The sequence below is a fragment of the Stigmatopora nigra genome, chromosome 11 (genome assembly GCF_051989575.1).
Source record: "Stigmatopora nigra isolate UIUO_SnigA chromosome 11, RoL_Snig_1.1, whole genome shotgun sequence".
Taxonomy (NCBI): Eukaryota; Metazoa; Chordata; class Actinopteri; order Syngnathiformes; family Syngnathidae; genus Stigmatopora; species Stigmatopora nigra.
The window spans coordinates 5,016,927-5,035,235 of record NC_135518.1 but is presented as its reverse complement, the minus strand read 5'-3'; the positions used below and the strand labels follow the sequence as shown (position 1 = coordinate 5,035,235).

The following is an 18,309-nucleotide window of genomic DNA, read 5'->3' as shown; positions in this document are numbered from 1 at the left end:
TTCTGTGCCCTTGATGGTGTATACGTCAAATATTTAGGGACGAATGAACCAATCTCTATTCCAATTGAAATAACAAAGAAATTATCTGAAAATACCCTAAAATTAATAAGAAGTGACAGCAAATCGACATTGAAAAGCAAAGCACTCCCACTCAATTTAACACATAAGTTATACAAATTCAAAAGGAAGGCTTTAAGACATACATAAGGTCTTCCTTTTCATCACCAGCCTTTTGGTAGAAAATGGAACATGTGACAAATAGACAATGTCCTCTGTGGACTATAAACAAAATGCAAAATACCGGCAAGGTAAAGTCATCATCCCACAATCCAAGGTTAGATGTTTTAATTCTCTCCGTAGCGACTCTATAACCCAGAGACGCCAGTCTCGCCGGCAAAACAGCATGTCGCCATATTCTTATGAAAATGTCGAATATATTCTTTATATAAGACAAATACAGCTTTGGCGACCTTGACTTCCTCATGAAAAGAAAAGGAAGCAGAAGCGGAGGTGCACTTATAAAGATATACATGACTTTGGAGCAGAATTCTAATGCTTTTGGCCAAGAGCTTTAAATTAAAAACAGGTAGAATCTGCTCACTATAATGTTTAAATGCCACTGACGACAATAAATATCCCATCCATTTCAACTTGGAACATTCTCTCCTCTTCAGTCCAAATAGATTGGATTTATATCAATAAAACTTGGATATTTTTCTTTTTCCTGTCCACATTTTTGGACCACTGCACACTTTACACACTTTGACAAATTCACACCGTTGCACCTTTAAAACAATAAAAGTCTTAGCAGACAGGCTTTCTTTGGATTTGACACATAACATTCTCAATTATGACAAGAACAGATTGTTCTTCAGACAAAAAAATGACAAAACATTTTCAAATTTCATAATACTACTTTAACAAAGTGTAATTCACACATGAAAACATTCAGAAAATCAAGCCACGCTAAAGTGATCAGCCAGTTTTTGACAATTTGACAAAAAAAAATCCAGATAATTTACAATAGCCCTTTCATTTTCAATAGCATATTCGACTCACAAAAACTTTTGTTTCATTCATTTTCATTTAAGACCTGCGAAAAATTAAAATAATGGTCTTTTTGACGAAGAAAGATTCCTAATGAGTCACAAAAGTGCTAATATTTGTTTAAACAAGGGGTAATGGAGGGTGAGTCATCAGGATTTTGCAAAACGGTGCCGTTTTTTTTTAAATCATAACTAAGTGACTTTCAAAAATATGATTATAGAAAAGTTAGTGGTTGTGTGAAAAAATAGTACCAACACCTGTAAGACTGCCTAAAAGCTTACCAGCAATTAAATCATCTATTTTCCTTTTCATGGGTAACTGGAATAGTCACCAACCAATCACAGTACGCCTACTATAGATAACCAGTCACTCTCACATAAATAAAATACACTTAAAGATCATAAAGAAATGTGGATGATTATGGAGTTTGATATTCAACTTGGTGGCCTGCTGACCTCCATTTTGGTGGTCTCCAAGCAGTTAAGGCTAGACAATAGTGGATAGAAAACATTTTAGCCAAGAGAGTAAATTAGCATGACAAAAGGGGACCCCTTGCTTCGCCCGACGCCACATGTGATGTTGACCGCGATGACTTTTTGAGTCACTCGAGTTTTTAAAAGGCAGATGGAGGAGAGAGGTCACTGTGTCTTTGTTCAAATTATTAGGCAGCTCCTGACTCACATTTGCGCCACTCCTCGGTGGCCGTGGGTGGACAGGCACCCCCTCCCCGGCCCTCCACATACACATACACACATGCAGGCAGGGGAGCTAGTGGCCTTTGTCCCTTCTATTTGACTGGGCGCTCTTCATGAAGTGAAGAGACTAATGAGCAAGTACGTAGCTATTCACGGGGAGCCACTGTACCACATTTGTCAGGATTGTTACTGCACAGTGGCCACTCAAGACCCTTGAGTGTGATAATGTTTGCCAACAAATATTGACTCCAAGCCTTGAATGAAGCTCCAGCTCTCATCTGTGCAATTTAGGTTGCATGTTCAAGTGAGTCAAGCAGACTATTTTCTTTTCAAGTTGCATAATTGCATACGTGGCAAATGCCTGCAGAAATGTAAGTGGACAGAATCAGATATGATAAGTTCAAATTTTGGAGAAAAATGTATTCGACATGAGCTTAGTTATGCATACCCCTAAAAAAATGATATGGTTAAAAGAAAACTGAAACGGGGAGTACAGTCTTCCCTCAATTACCGCGACTTCACTTATCACAAATTCATTACTTCGCAATTTTTTTCTACTGTTAATTATGTTTTAAAATTCACAAAAATGTGAAAATTCACGCTGAAGTGCAAGCCACTCTTGACATTAGGACTCAATACTGAAGAAAAAGGTAGATATAATAGGGGTGACCCTACTTCGCAATGTTTCGATTATCGTGGTCATGTCCGGTCTACGTTAACCGTGTAACCACGATATTTGAGGGATTACTGTATTAACATTTTTAGGCAAATTTACATGCAGCCAACCTTTGGGTTATTTTTGAATGGGCTAATTGCATAATTTCCTTATCTTCCCAACCCTGAACTTTAAGCAAAATCTGGCTAACCCGTTACTTTCTACTCTCAATTAAATAAAATACATAATATTCAACTAACCTTCACTCCCTCAAATCATTCTAATTTGCCATTCACTCGCAACAATGACTCCCTTTACTTTTTTTTTTCTATTCGTATAGTATCTTTCATGGCCAGATATTCATCACTGAGGTATTAAAAAAAAAACCCAAATAGAACATATTCAGGTTTTGAATTTTTTTAAATGGTCTTGCATACATGGAGGTTACTGCCACAGTCATTAATGTAAAAGGCTTATTCACTGTCGTAAAAATGGAACATGGTGCCACAATTTGTGCTAATGGCTCTGCACCATGCGAGACCCCCAAAGCTCACATTATTTTTCTTTAACTTACCAGCTTGTTCAAGATATAGGATCCTGTCTGATATGCTCTGACCTTAGCTATTAAGCAATAAAGGAAGGATCAGTTCCGCTACACTGTTTTAGACAGCAGCAATGTGGCTATCAGATGTATTTTCTTTGGATCAACAAAGCCTGCTCCTTGACCAACTGGCACTGCAGACACAAATTGTGTAATGTTTCCCCATTTCGTATCTCAGCACTGAAAAAACACAATTCATTTGGATAGACATCTTTTCTGCTGAGCTACAAGGCAACGTCGTGATAAGACAGGGGTGTCCATTTTTTTTTTCCTTCCAAGGAGGCTTTTAGAAAAATAAATTGAGGGCCAACCAGCGTACACTGCATTTTTTTGGGATGTGGGAGGAAACCGGAGTACCCGGTGAAAACCCACGAAAGCCCAGGGAAACTCCACACAGGAAAGTCTGGACTTGGAATCAAAACCTCAGAACTTTGAGGCCAACACTCATCCAACGGGCTGCCTATATGTAATTTTATGAATGTAAAACTAAATACAGACATTTTTCCACATCAATTTCAATGTGGAAAAGAATGTAAACTGATTTCTGAAGTTTCTTCTGTGGGCCACAGTCAATAAGAGTTTCACAATTTGCTGTGGGCCAATAAGAAAACAAAACAAAAAAACAGGCAAGGGGACACAATTTAGACACCCTTGTAGAAGATCACTTTTATAAAAATGCATTAGTATAGATTTACTGGCTAAAAAAAGTAGATTTTATCAAAAATATATGCTCATGGGATTACAAGCATAGGAATTAGTAGTATACTAATAATTCATTGAATACTTTATTTGAAAAATCTGGGAAAAAATGCCTGGGTGACAAAAGCGGATAGTCATTATTTCTGAATATGGCTCTGCACTTGTAGTTGGAATCCAGCCTTCCATTCATTTATGTTAGTTTAAGTGTGTGTGTGTGTGTGTGTGTGTGTGTGTGTGTTAGTCCAAGTGTAGGTGGGTGGGCAGAAGAGTGTAAAGTAAGGCTGGTCAGTCTCAGCAGGAAGGAGCTGATCTGGACATGGTTGTTAAGTTTCACTGGCTAAAGGGGGGGTCGCTTCATTGGTTGCTATCTGTGGAGCTCATTATTCACATGGTGGGTGGCAGAAAGTGGAAACCCCCAATGGCAAGAAGAAAAAATGCAAAGATGAGGCCACAGGAGACGAGGTGAAAAGGCTGCAAATCACACATCTAAAAGTGGACCAAAACAACATGCCCAGGGAATTCATCAAGCGTCAGATAACCCTCATATTTTCCATGTCTAAAGGGATTTAATTCTCTTGTGGGATTATTACAACGAAAGCTGTGCTAAAATCCTCTTTTGGACCTGTCGCCTAGACAATCTGCTGTCATCCCAGTGTTTATTCATCATCCGAGGATGAATCCCTACACTCTCAAAACTCATATTCCCCACTCCAGCTTCTCATTTCGCCGTGGCGATTCCTCTTCAATAACAAAAAAAAGATGATCCAGCTGCTGGGTTTGTTCAAAGCAAAGCGGCGACGTGGACGGTCACGTTCGCCGTAGGGAAGATTATTGTAGAGCATAAAGATCTTACGGCTGATGTGCTTAGCAGATGGGGGCTCATCCATTTTAGCCCAGCTGCTGCATCAACGAGTCCAGTGTGTGCGGATGAGATGCTTTCAAGGATCATGGAAAACCACAATATGTGTGTGTGTGTTAACTCATTGGTTGCCATTGTTGGTGTTAGTGGTCAGTCAAGTCCTATAATTTGTCTCATTCCATGTTTGTGATGTGAATCGAAATGGATTTATTACCGTATTTTCACGACTATAAGGTGCACCCTCAATGAATGACATTTTTCCATATATAAGGTGCACTGCACTATAAGGCGCACTGGATTATAAGGTGCACTGTCTATTTTGGAGAAAATTTAAGACTTTTAAGTGCGCCTTATAGTCGTGAAAATACGGTAATTGCTATTGACTTCCAGGTATGAAGCACTCACTACACAGTCACCTCTAGAGCCAGCCATTGTTGATGTTTTGGATTTTTTTGTATGAAATCTTGCAGTGGGGGAGGAGCTATATGATGGAAGATGTTGTAAACTAAGATGGCATCTGCATATTTAACAGTATTGTTTCAGTTAAGGCGTTTGTGTTTTTTAATATCAGACAGTGGTGGTTTTTCGTTTTTGGTTTTCTGTTTTTTCCATATATAAGGCGCACTGGATTATAAGGCGCACTGTCTATTTTGGAGAAAATTTAAGACTTTTAAGTGCGCCTTATAGTCGTGAAAATACGGTACTAGTAGATGTCCAATTAATTTGCAATGAATCCATTTCATGAGTTAAGAACTTAAAAATGGACACCTGTTTTCAGTATTAACTAACAGCCCTTGTTTTTCACTGTTTTAATTTCATAACACTGCTTCAAACCCTTAATTTGCAATCCCAGTTTAAAACCCTAATTTGAAAACGCCTACACTAGTTTGAAAACCTAATTTGGAACCCAAACCAAAGTCTGTGACCCTAATTTGAAACACTAACCATAGTTGGACACCTTGTCAGCCTGTTCTTGTCAAAATGGATTTAAAAGTCTAGCCGCTGTCAACGGCTGTCAATAAATTCATGTTTAAATGTAACAAGGTAAGGTATGATTCAGCAACTCATTTATTTAGGAGTAATTTTACAGAAGATGGAAAAGTTATTTAACATTTTCAGGATGATAGTTTGCGGTAAATTTACAATTTAAGCAATGAACATAGTCAATTACAGACATTTTATGAAGGGCCTCATTGACAGCAAACACTTTAATTAGGCCTAATTATTGCTGTGTGTAGCCGAGCTGAAAATGAAACACTCTCGCCATTTTTAGCCTACAGAACACATTGTGCGCTCCAACAATATGAGCAGCCACTTGTGCCAGGAGGTGTACTAGGGAGGACAAGTAGGATTAGTGGATTCCAAGTGTTTCTTGCGACATGAATAAACAAATGGAGATAGTGATGGAATGTGTCTGCAGCGTGGGATTAGACCAACCCCGACCCTCGTTATTCGTGCGTCTTCTTACGTGCCGCTTCCCAGATTGAAGCCTCGGGCCTCGTTTTGTCTAGGATGATGGAAGGCAGGTTGACAGTTTGTCTATTTCGTCTTATCCCGCTGGGGAACGCCGCAACGGGTCGTGTTTCAAACTGGCATCTGTTTTTACGCATGCCAACATATTGCAATTTATCTGGACTTTGGATTGTCACGGGAGATCTCCTGGGTAATGATGCATTGGCTTGGAAGTGTACCCACTCTATAAACATTTTATAAAATCATATTTCCATCCATCCATCTCTTTGGTATACTGCTTAAAGTATTTAGGGTTGCAGGGAGCTGGAGACTATCCCAGATGGACTGGTCGCCAGTCAATCAAATGAGATATTAAGAGTAGGAACCATACACATCATCAAAACGTGAGAACTATATGTTGAGATTTGTTAGAGAGATTTATGAAACAATATATATATATATATATATATATATATATATATATATATATATATATATATATATATATATATATATATATATATATATATATATATATATATATATATATATATATATATATTGTTTCATAAATCTCTCTAACTCTCTATATCTATATCTATATCTATATCTATATCTATATCTATATCTATATCTATATCTATATCTATATCTATATATATATATATATATATATATATATATATATATATATATATATATATATATATATATATATATCTATATATATCTATATATATATATATATATATATATATATATATATATATATCTATATATATATCTATATATATATCTATATATATATATCTATATATATCTATATATATCTATATATATATCTATATATATATATATCTATATATATATATCTATATATATATCTATATATATATATATATCTATATATATCTATATATATATCTATATATATATCTATATATATATATCTATATATATATCTATATCTATATCTATATCTATATCTATATCTATATCTATATCTATATCTATATCTATATATATATATATATATATATATATATATATATATATATATATATATATATATATATATATATATATATATATATATATATATATATATATATATATATATATATATATATATATATATATATATATATATATATATATATATATATATATATATATATATATATATATATATATTTATATATGTATGTATATATTGCTCATGGCAATTTAATGTTTGTGTTCATTTTTATTATTATTTAATTTAAAATTGGTGGTAAAATTACATCAGGTAAACGACCTCAATGCCCCCCACAGACACACTAATTCTACTTTTTATTGTAGTTTAAGAGATCAATCAATCCATGTGCTGTAATTGACACCTGGGCACAACTTTGAGACCAACGTATCAGGGAATTAGACAGACTGGGGTTGTTAAATGACCTCCTCTTTCCTAATTTGATCATCATTAAAAGGATTTGTTTTGGAAAAAGAAGCTATGGGAGCCTGATTGTCACTAGTTTAAATTTTAATTGCCTTGCCACAGAGGGCATAGACAACAAAGACAACGAGGCAGAAAGTGAGAAGGAGAAGAAGAAAAAGAAGAGTTGGATAATGAATTATATATTCAGCCCGCAATCAGAGATGACTGCTTTATTTATTAGAAAGAAAGCCCACACAGCTCAGTCCAAGGCCAGTTTGTTTGCCACTTAACTCATTGGCTAAGTTTGCTACAAAAACAAAGCTTTTATAAATTGCAACTGAAATGATAATAATTGACGTCTAAATGAAATCCAAATTCCAATGATACCAAGATCATTATTCTCTGGAATTAAAACTGGAAAACTATTCAGACAAGAAGTGTCAGCTTTTCCGTCTCCTAGTGAACACAAATGTAGGGATAAACATTTTCTACTATCAGGTTAAAACAATTATATCTTAGTTTTTTTTCATGGTCTATTGGTGCCAAATAACATTGGAAATTTGGAATCTGCATTTTTCAGTAAAGTTGACTCTAAGTGAAATAGATATTTTGCATGAATTAATTAATAATAAAAAATAAAAATACATTTAAAATAAAAAAATACCTAAAAATAAAAATAATTAAATTACATTAAAAAGAAAATAAATAAATAAAAAATATTTAATCACGCTGGCGTGATTATAGGGTTTGGAGGCTTGAAAAACAAAAACATTAAATAATGAAGATTATTCCTCTGTTTTTGGACAAGAAATCACTTCTGATTTCGAGAACGTAGCCACGCTCACTTGTGCTAGTGAATGAAAATCTACACATACCTAAAATTGGCTGCCATCCAAGGTGTAGATGTCCAATCCCAATGAAGTAGGAGACAGCAACTAAAAACAAATGCACTATTAATACACAAATGCACTATTAACAAATGCACTATTAATACACAAATGCACTATTAACAAATGCACTATTAATAAACCAATTTAAATGTGCCACAAAGTTGGACGTCTATAAATACTTATAAATAAATACTTCCCTACTCTGAAGTTTCACACACTCACCTCCCGGGCGGCTCGCATTACCGCCATCTCACGTTGTTATCATCGGCCGGCCGCCGTAACGAGATCTCTCCTTATCCGCTCGGTCCGAGCTCGGTTTACATTTCGTTGACAATTTGACTCGATGGTCAGATCGTCGATAAGAAGGCCACCGGGGTCTTTGGCGTCGGAACGCCAAAGCGCCCTGTCAGATCTTCCCTCAGCGTGTGATTTATGCTTTCTGTAACACAGCGATGTTGGGTGCATGGGAGAATGAGAGAGAGATAAAAACTATCTCTGAGGACGAGCCATTTGTTGCGACTGTCAAAAGCGGCGGCGATAATGAACTGGCTCCGTCCACACAGAGTACCAAATAAATGCGTCACTGTCATGGCGACCACTGAGGATTGAGCAGATGGCAAACAGGACACACTGAATGGACATAATTGCCATTACGCCTCTAGGAAGTCAACATGGAAGGAAAAGTGAACAGCTTCCTCTTTCATCTCAAGAGTTTTACAAGGTTTTAGAGTAGATTCGGCATAGCCATTCAGGCAGAAGAGTGCTAGATTCAAAGTCTTCAGTACTGGATGATGGCGTCTTTGTTCTAGTCAGAGCAGCAGAGTACAGCAAAGTGGATGCCAACAGCCACACAAAGCAGGTTCACTCATTATATGCCATTGACTGTGAAAGATGTCCAATCCATTTTGATGGATTGGCTGTCTGGAGCGGTCAATGGTACTGAAGCATGAGCATTAGAAGCCAGTCTTCCCAGTTTAAATGAATTGAATGTTAGCCAGGTGGATTGAGTGGTTAACGCGTCAGGGTTCTGGGGTACTGGGCTCAAAACCAGGTCGGTCCACCTGTGTGGAGTTTGCATGTTCTGCGTGGGTTTTTTCCGGGTACTCTGGATTCCTCCCACATTCCAAAAACATGCGTGGTAGACTGGTTGGACAATTGAAATTACCAGTTGGTATGAGTGTGAATTGTTGTTTGTCTCCTCAAGTCCTGTGATTGGCTGGCCACCAATTCAGGGTGTCCCTGCCCCGAGCTGCAGCACCCCCATCGTCCCTAGTGAGGATAAAGCAGTTCAGAAAATGAATGCGAGAAATTATTTGGCAACTATTTCACTGAAAGTCAGTCATTATTTTCATGTAATTAGGTATGTATTCTCCCAATGCTTTTTTTTGCTTTGTTAGATGTTAAGGGCTTAATATTTAGTGAATAAAGTAACAATTTAAGGTCTAAAAAGTACTCTGAGGAAGAATTAATAGTATTTAAAGGCACTCCGGGCCAAGTTTCAAATCCTACTGAGAGCACCACCCAGAAAAACAAGACATTTTGAGGCATGCGACCGTGTTGTGTAAACACCGCAGAGTTATGACGCTGGCAAGATTTACAGCAAACATTCCTCGACTAGCCCAGTATTTCACTCGGCAATTTGGAGTAAATGCTCTTAGTCATCAGGAGGAAATTGGAAATCACCTCAGTGTGAATTATTTTATTAAAAATCCACAAATCTACATCTCGCAGGATATTGCCAAATGATTGGGATCTCTTTTAGTCTCGCATACAATCTGAGCCAACTGACTTTGGTGTGGGCAAGCGTGGGGTCTATTGCCACTCGGTGGCAGCATGATTGTGAGTGCAAATAGTCTATGTGTGGCCTTTGACTGACAAACTGAATCAGCATAAAACATCCAATCTGCCAAATTATTTTGAAAATAGAAGTTATTTTTTGTTTTTAATCGAAAAAATATATAAATAGGAAACAAAGGCAAATAGCCACAGTCAATACAACAATAGTATGATGAAAAGCAAAGAGCCGCATGTGGCTCGAGAGCTATGTGTACAACACCCATGGTTTAATGCATTTGTATGGGAGAGAGTAAGAAAACTGTTCTAATGCATTGGGCATTTACAATTGACAAAATGATTTAAATTCACGGCCAGAAAAAAAATAAGTCACATGTTTGGACGTCCATCATCGTCAATAGTCATAAGTCATGATAATTTTCTGTGAGCCTAGTTCAAATGGATTAATTTTCTATCACCGTCAATAGCCACCAAACTGGTCAAATATCATTTTTCAATTGAGACTGTTCACTGAACGCATAGCTAATAAAATGTCCAGAACTGGGAAAACCATTTTCTCTTTCAAACGAGTAAGCCTTTAGAATATCGTGTTGCAAAGTCACATCTCAAGACAGTTAATCATTTTTCACCGACGTGATACTTTAACAGCAGCCACGCACACGCACACCTGCACCCAGCGGAAAATGCTGCTATCTCGCGGACCTTGAACATCACATAAGGTGGAGGAAGCGCTGTCTAGACGTTCGAAGGCAGCGATAGCGTCTGGCTGATTTAGCCGCTCTGCTATAATACTCCTTTGAAACTTAACAGAAGTCTCGAGAGACATGAAGAAAAACTCCTCCACTTTTTCAGTGAAATCTGACTGCTCGATAACCTTCGGGCTGATCAAGATCGATTTTAAAGGGACAGACAACAGCTACGATAAATGACCATGTGACGGATGTTTCTTCAAAGTATTTAAACAGGATTTCCTCCAGTGCATTAGTAGCTGATAAGCAGTGCAGTGTTATAAAAGAAAGTACAAAAGTAGTGTGTATATATATATATATGTGTATGTATATATTTACACACACAGTGGGGCAAATAAGTATTGAGTCAACCACCAATTTTTCAAGTTATCCTCCTTAAACCTCAACAATGAGAGACAGAATGTGGACCCCCCAGAAAACCACATTGTTTGATTTTTAAATAATTTATTTGCAAATCATGGTGCAGAATAAGTATTTGGTCAATACCAAAAGTTCATCACTTTGTTATATACCCTTTGTTGGCAAAAATGGAGGCCAAACGTTTTCTGTAACTCTTCACAAGCTTTTCACACAGTGTTGCTGGTGTTTTGGCTCACTCCTCCATACAGATCTCCTCTAGAGTAGTGATGTTTAAGGCCTGTCGTTGGGCAACACGGTCTTTCAACTCCCTCCACTGATTTTTTATGGGGTTGAGATCTAGAGAGGGCTCCAGGATAGGAGAAACAGGATTTTCCACTCTAATTTGGAAATAAATTCTTTAAAAATCTAACAATGTGATTCTCAGTTTTTTCCCTCACATTCTGTCTCTGATGGTTGAGGTTTACCCATGTTGACAATTATAGGCCTCTCTAATCTTTTCAAGTAGGAGAACTTGCACAATTGGTGATTGAGTATGGTGACGACTCTTGGAAAGAAACTGTGATTGAGGCTTTTTGTCTTGGCTGTTATGGTGGTGTAGCATCTACAAGAGAGCAGCAGATCGAAGAATTCAAAGCCGGGATGTGTAATGTCAACCTGTGCACCTGAAGCCCAACTTTACCATAAATGTTGTGGAATTGTAACTATGCTAGCGGAGTACAGTGGATTGCGTGAGCCATCAAAATACTGTCACATCCGGACTTCATTCCATATCTGAAAGGGTCTTTGTAAAGCCATCTTTAAAGAAGAGAGTGGCGAGTGTGGCTTCTCTCAGCAAGAAATGGAACAAGTGACTGGCAGGCCGAGATTGCAGCTGAACCGCCAAAACACGACTAATTCCTTCTAATTCATTTTAATATTGTTTCAATCTGCCTGGTGCAAATTGGCTGCACTCTCTCTCAGCTTGGTTATTTTCCTTGTATTGTTAGAACAAAGCTAACATTCATTTATGGAAGAAAAGTGCTAACAAAGGCAGAATATAATGGCAACATAATTGGGAGGACCAAGTGCCAAAACGGTAACTGAACTCTTCAAACTATGTCATCCGTCGCCAAGCTTTTCCATGGAGTGTGAACAACTTCTTTCAGTGAGTGACACCAGAATGTGTGTGTAACATATCCTTCGTGTGACTTGCCATAGGGTCCCAAGAAAAGAGAAAAAAAAAACTGCAGCTGGCTTTGGCCGCGTCAAAAAAATATTTCACAAGATCGAAAATGTGCCCGTGAAAGCAACACGAGCTTGCGGTTGTCAAATGTATCTTTTTCTGGAGAGCTGCTTGGAAACATGAATTTTCTCAACACAAGCTTAATGCAGATGGAAGAATGAAACCGGGGAAGGAATATGAGTTTCAAAACTTGATTTAGGTTGGACGTGGCCTTAGAGTATGGGCGTCAAACTGGGAGCCTGAGAAAATAGAATGGTTTCAATGGCAGCCAAATGAGTTAAATATTTATATAACAGGAAACCGGAACAACAAAGATGAGTTTGACACCGTTAGAGTTTCGGAGGGTTGAGGAGAATGAGGTAACTTGAGGATAAGTGACAGCCAAATAAAAAAGAAATATAGCGAGGAGTGAGTGAAGAGTGAAGAGTCTGCAGGCCAATGACTCCTGGATGGGTCAATAGATGGGAGGAATCATTGTGCGAGAGCGGTGGGGGGTGTGAAAAGTGCAAGGCCAGTGGAAAATAGGCCCAACTCAGTGGGATTAAAGGTGAGATTTACTATTTGTGCCAGCGACACATCCAGAGCGTGAGGTCATCCCGGTTGAGCTTCATACTCAGACGTTAATAGTTAAGATCCGTGACATTGGATTTGATGCTACAATGCTGCTGGGATATCAATTTGGAGAACATTTAGATGCAACATGGCCAGGACTTTTTAAAGCTTATAGTTGTATTTATCTACCTTTACTTTATTTTTAATGGGATTTTTTAAGTGATTTAAATTACACATTATTATTTGATTTAAGGGTATTTAACAAAATTGTTTGTTTGTGTATTTGGGGGTATTTGTCATCGTTTACTTTTTTTATGAGTGATTGATGTTTTCAAATACACAATATACAATAGATTTCTAAATATTAATAGTTTAGGAAACAATGTTTTTTTTTCATTTAAACAAAGTTCAAATGAACTATGACCACCAAGAAGGCAGGCAATACTGACAATTTTTAGAAGCAATTTTGTAATGAATCAATCTGCAATCAATTAGAATCAAATTTCTAGTGAATCACTAAAGTATAGTTCCAATGTAAGTTCTGCTATGACTGACAGAAACAAGTCTAACCTTCCTTAACTGATTTGTATTGACGAGATCCAATAATATGGCAATTTTCCATCCTTCTACTGTGAATTTATCACTTATAGATGCCCAATCCATTTGAAATGGGAAAGTGCAGGTGAATGAACGAATGCTGCCAACCTTCCCACTTCAAATTGATTGGATGTTTATCACACTGAGTTAAGAACGTCAAAATTGACAGCTGTCTTGACCCTTAACTGACAACTCTTGTTTTTCGCTGTCTTAATTCCTGCTGTTCGTAGTTGTGCTTTTAAAAAAATATAATAACCTCTTAAGCGACAAATTACCGTTGCCAAATGTCCCAGTCAAAATGCATCAGACATCTATCGGCGCCAATGACATTGAAACATGATCATTCAATTAGATTCACAAAGTCTTTTAGACGCCTTCCACTTCATAAGTAAGAGATCCATCACGATAATTAGTACCCCCTCCCTTTTCTCTTCCTCCATTGTCCCCTTCCCATCTGTCGTGGGTCGTGGCATCGGTGACCGCTCAGTCTCAGTCTCTCATCAACAACCCCCCCACCCCAGCCCTCTTAACACCACCGCAACATTTTATTACAGCGTGAAATGGGGATTGAAAGAGCACTATGGAAGTTGCTACTTAACCATGCAGAGTGTGTCACTGGTGGGCTAAAGCAGATAAGAGGACAAAAGGGAAATCAGCCACACAACAACATGCATTCACATTTGTGAACTGCTGAAGTCCACAAAAACAACGCTTGTTTACTTCCCAGATGCAATGTTTCTTATTTTTAAGGGGCCAAATTTGTAACCTTGTTGGGTAATTAAACGCATTCCTTGAGGCTATTCACACAGATGGTAGGCGATTTGCTAAAGGCTAGGCCACCCAGTGCCAATATGTACTCCAGTGATTACAAACTACATTTGTGGTGATTCTAACAATATTATCCATATAGGCCAGTCTTTCTCAATTATTTTCAATAAGCCCCCCTCAGAAGAGTATCATTTTTCGCAACTGTGCACTTTTGTCCGTGATTATAATTGGTAGCATTTGTCAATAGAATTTTTAAAAACCATCATGGGGAAAGTGACTATTTTTTTTCTGATTAAAATTCATTAAATGACATAAAAACATGTTAATACAAACTAAATTGACAGGAAATTTTAATTTCTAAAGAAATTTGCTCTGCTAGTTGGATAACACCCATGAGTCATTTAGTCTTGGTTTTGGGGTTTTTACAGGTCAATTCCTGTTAATTTTGTAGCATTAAGAGGTCACTTCCCGTCGACTTTGGTCAATTTACTATTAACTTTGGAGCGGATTTGAAGATGTAGATTGAAGGAATTTTTTTAGATCGATCCCGGTGATCAGCTGTGTTATATTAACAGACAACACGAATATGCAAACTGACGAGTGGCAAATATTAAACATTCATTCATTTTCTGAACCACTTATCGTCATGAAGACCCTGGGGGTGCTGGAGCCCATGCTAGAGGACATTTTACATCAGGCGGTGGACACTGAGTTGCTGGCCAGCCAATCGCAGGGCACGAGATGGACAACCAATCATGCTCAGAACTAAAGTCGTACAATTTGAAGAAAAATCAAGACCTACTTTTCCCAGCTCACCCAGTCTTTAGTGTCAGTCCACTGAAATTAATCATTGTTTATCTACAGTATGCCAGCAATTTATAGTGACAGGTGAATGATGATGGTAAAAATACAATAAATCTGCGGATTCCGCTGTTTGCATTCATAAGTCAAAGCTTTGTGGGCGTAGACCGGTAGACTAATCGAGCCTGTTTTTTTCCATTGAGTAAGTACATTTGTGAGTAAATTGATGCAAAATTACCATTATTTCAGTATTTATAATTTAACTGACATTTCTTTGTAATGGAGTGCCATGAAATTTGAATGTTTCTAATGTGAAATGTGTGCATTGGCTCAACAGAAATTGGGAAATACTGATTCATCATTTACTTTATCCACACCGGTTTTCCGTTGTTTCATAATACTCTTACATGTGATTCATCATAGAAAGTATAAAGTCAGTATACGAAGATCAATCAATTGTTGGTGAGATCGCAAATGCTTTGAAAGGGCGTGAAGCATTGGCGGCGACGCATGTTAAGGCCTCTTTTCCCCAACTTGTTGCCAGCGTTGCCATGGTTTAGATTGCACATTGAACTGAGTAAATAACGATCGGCCCTTGATTGATGACAGCACCTTTAGTAAACGTATTCAGCCTTTTGTATTTGCTTTGGCGGGACATCTGTTGTCGATGATTTAAATGTTGGGCATCTGGGAGGGGCGGGGCAAGAGGGGGTGGAGTGGGATGACAGATATGACAGGTTCGAGCATACCTGAAGGCTAATGTCTCTCTTATACAAAACTTCAAGCTGTCTTCAGATCTTGATTGTTTACATTTAACTTGAAACAGGACTTTCCAAGTCGACCGTAACTCTTTCATTGGCTCTTTTCATCCTTTTGCTGTAAATTTTAATGAGTTCCTCACCTGTTTGTCAGTCGTACATGAGCCAATGAACAACTGTTTATCCGCTGCCACTCTCCCAATTCAAATTAATGAGGTGTCTAGTGCTGTCAGTTGAAGCCAATGAGTTAAGGAGTCAAAGCATGAGTGCTTCGTTGTGTAGAAACCCTCAGCCATTTTCTATAGTGATTGTTTTTATTAGGGTCAAGGACGAGCTAGAGCTTATTTTGCAAGAGGGTCTCATACTTGCAGTCTGTGAGGCCAAGTAGGGCTTGCAAGATAATATTTTGCAGGCCTCTACTTACCATCAAAGTTTAGATTTACTTCAAAAAGATAAAAAAAGATCACTCCCCTTGATGTTGTTGTTGAGGACACCAACTGAAATAACTACTACTTCATTATTTGTGGGCAGTGTGGAATAAATTATATTTTAGGGTTCATTACGCAATCTCTAGGCCTGATTTTTTTTATTTTATCAGGGCTGATTTATTAATTTTGGACTTGTTAGACGTAGCATTGTATATACAGATCAAGAAAGGCGCAAAGCAGACAGACAAGTAAGTAAAAGTGCAAATGCCAAAATGATTTAACGTGAAAAAACTACAGGATAAACCTTCCAAACTAAAAAACTAGTAAAAATAACAAAGAAACAAACCTAAACGGGGAAGCACACAGACAGGGAGACACCAACGAAAGGCAACATAACGACAGATAGAAAGTAGTGATCTCACACCCAGCGGATGAAGACACGGGGTTTAAATACACACTGGTTTGATGACAATCACAAACACCTGGGTCACACAAGGGGAAGGAGATCCAGAAAAGAGACAATCGCACAGACAGGACACACACGTAAAAAACACATTCACCAAACCCCAACAAAACATGCCAGCTTTATAAGCAAGCGATTTCCATTAATGGCATTGACACAACCATTCAAGCCAAACCTTGCGAGACGTTCTCACTAAAAAGCATACTGAACGACAGCATACAGTTCAGTCCTAATTCTAATGAGGCCCTTTTTCTGGTGAGAACTAAGCAGGAAATTTCTTTTAAAAACAACAACAACAAAAAAGCCTTGTGTTGTTATATCCACCGTAGTTCATGCTACTTAGCACACAAGCACGTTGAGGTAATGATCAATCTATTTTCACTTGTATGGTTGTGATTGTGAGGAGCCAGAAAGAGATTCATCCTGCCGGGGGGGAAAAAAAGCCAAAGGAATGCATTCAGCTGGTGCTTACAAGACCTTTCACTAAGTAAAATGAGCCTTATCCTTGGGCTTACGTGCGTGCGTTCAGTGATTTGTTGAAGGGATTTGCTGGGTTTTAGCTAGTGGACGCCTTGCCGGTAGTGTCCTATCTACCTTCTTTGGGAGGTTCCAGCTACTTTTTGATCCGTCAGGGTGCGGCAGAGTGAAGGTACCAAGGGTGGAGAAGAATGACTAATACATCAGTATCACATATGTAGTTTGATTTGGCACTCGTTTCACCTCTCATTGGCTCTTGTGACTCACACTTCAAGTACGACACCATCATAAAAGGGCCGTATATATACACTGTCATGAGGTGTCTGATAAAAACCCTTGGTGGATTGAAAAAGCATCTGTGAAACGCCCACCACTTGGCCCGCAGAGAACATGGTGTTGAGCAGAACAGAGATCTGACAGGCGTGGGCTCGTGTCGAGGTTCTCCTGAAGCTAGATATATAATCGACCTGCACTGTGTAACTTTGTCGAAAACTCGTAAACTTGTCACTGGGAAAATTTGAATAATGCCGAATGAGATTATTAACTCTTTGTAGGGTATGCATTGAATTTATTGACATATGCTGGCCCTCTAGTCCATTTTTAAATGGGTGGGGTGAATAACTGTCCTAGCCAAAATGGATTGGGTGTGCAGTGCTGTCAATGACATTGAAAGATGAGTATTAACAAACTGTTGTCCCAGTTTAAATGAACTGGACGTGTATCGTGGGGAAATTATTTCCAGAAGGGATTTTCCTTTATCTACGACAGATCCTTAGTAATATCTGTCATAATATTTTTTTTTTCCTCACTGCATTGATAACCACAGGTTTTTGGAGGAATTATTTGACTACATCAGAAACTCATATTCATACTTTTTAGGTTTCAATATAGTCAAGTTTTATCAGAGTTTTAATATCTGTCACGTTATTATTTTTATCAGTGCATTAATAAGCAAGTTTCAATTTTCGAGGAATTATTTGACTACATCAGCAAGTCATTTTTAAACTTTTCTGGCTTTCTAA

At 37.8% G+C, this 18,309-nt stretch overlaps 1 protein-coding gene and 1 long non-coding RNA gene across 3 annotated transcripts in view; one reads left to right on the top strand and one right to left on the bottom strand.

Annotated features, from left to right (window-relative positions):
• The window catches only part of anos1 (anosmin 1), a 64,224-nt gene that overhangs the window by 16,233 nt on the left and 29,682 nt on the right, over positions 1-18,309 (top strand). The window lies entirely within an intron of this gene.
• LOC144204345 (uncharacterized) overlaps positions 7,516-18,309 on the bottom strand; it is a 63,843-nt gene continuing 53,049 nt past the window's right edge. For both annotated transcript variants that reach the window (XR_013327872.1, XR_013327871.1), the window contains 2 exons: positions 8,541-8,757; positions 7,516-8,363 (listed from right to left, as the gene is read on the bottom strand). This is a non-coding gene — a long non-coding RNA (uncharacterized LOC144204345). The remainder of the gene's footprint in view (positions 8,364-8,540; positions 8,758-18,309) is intronic.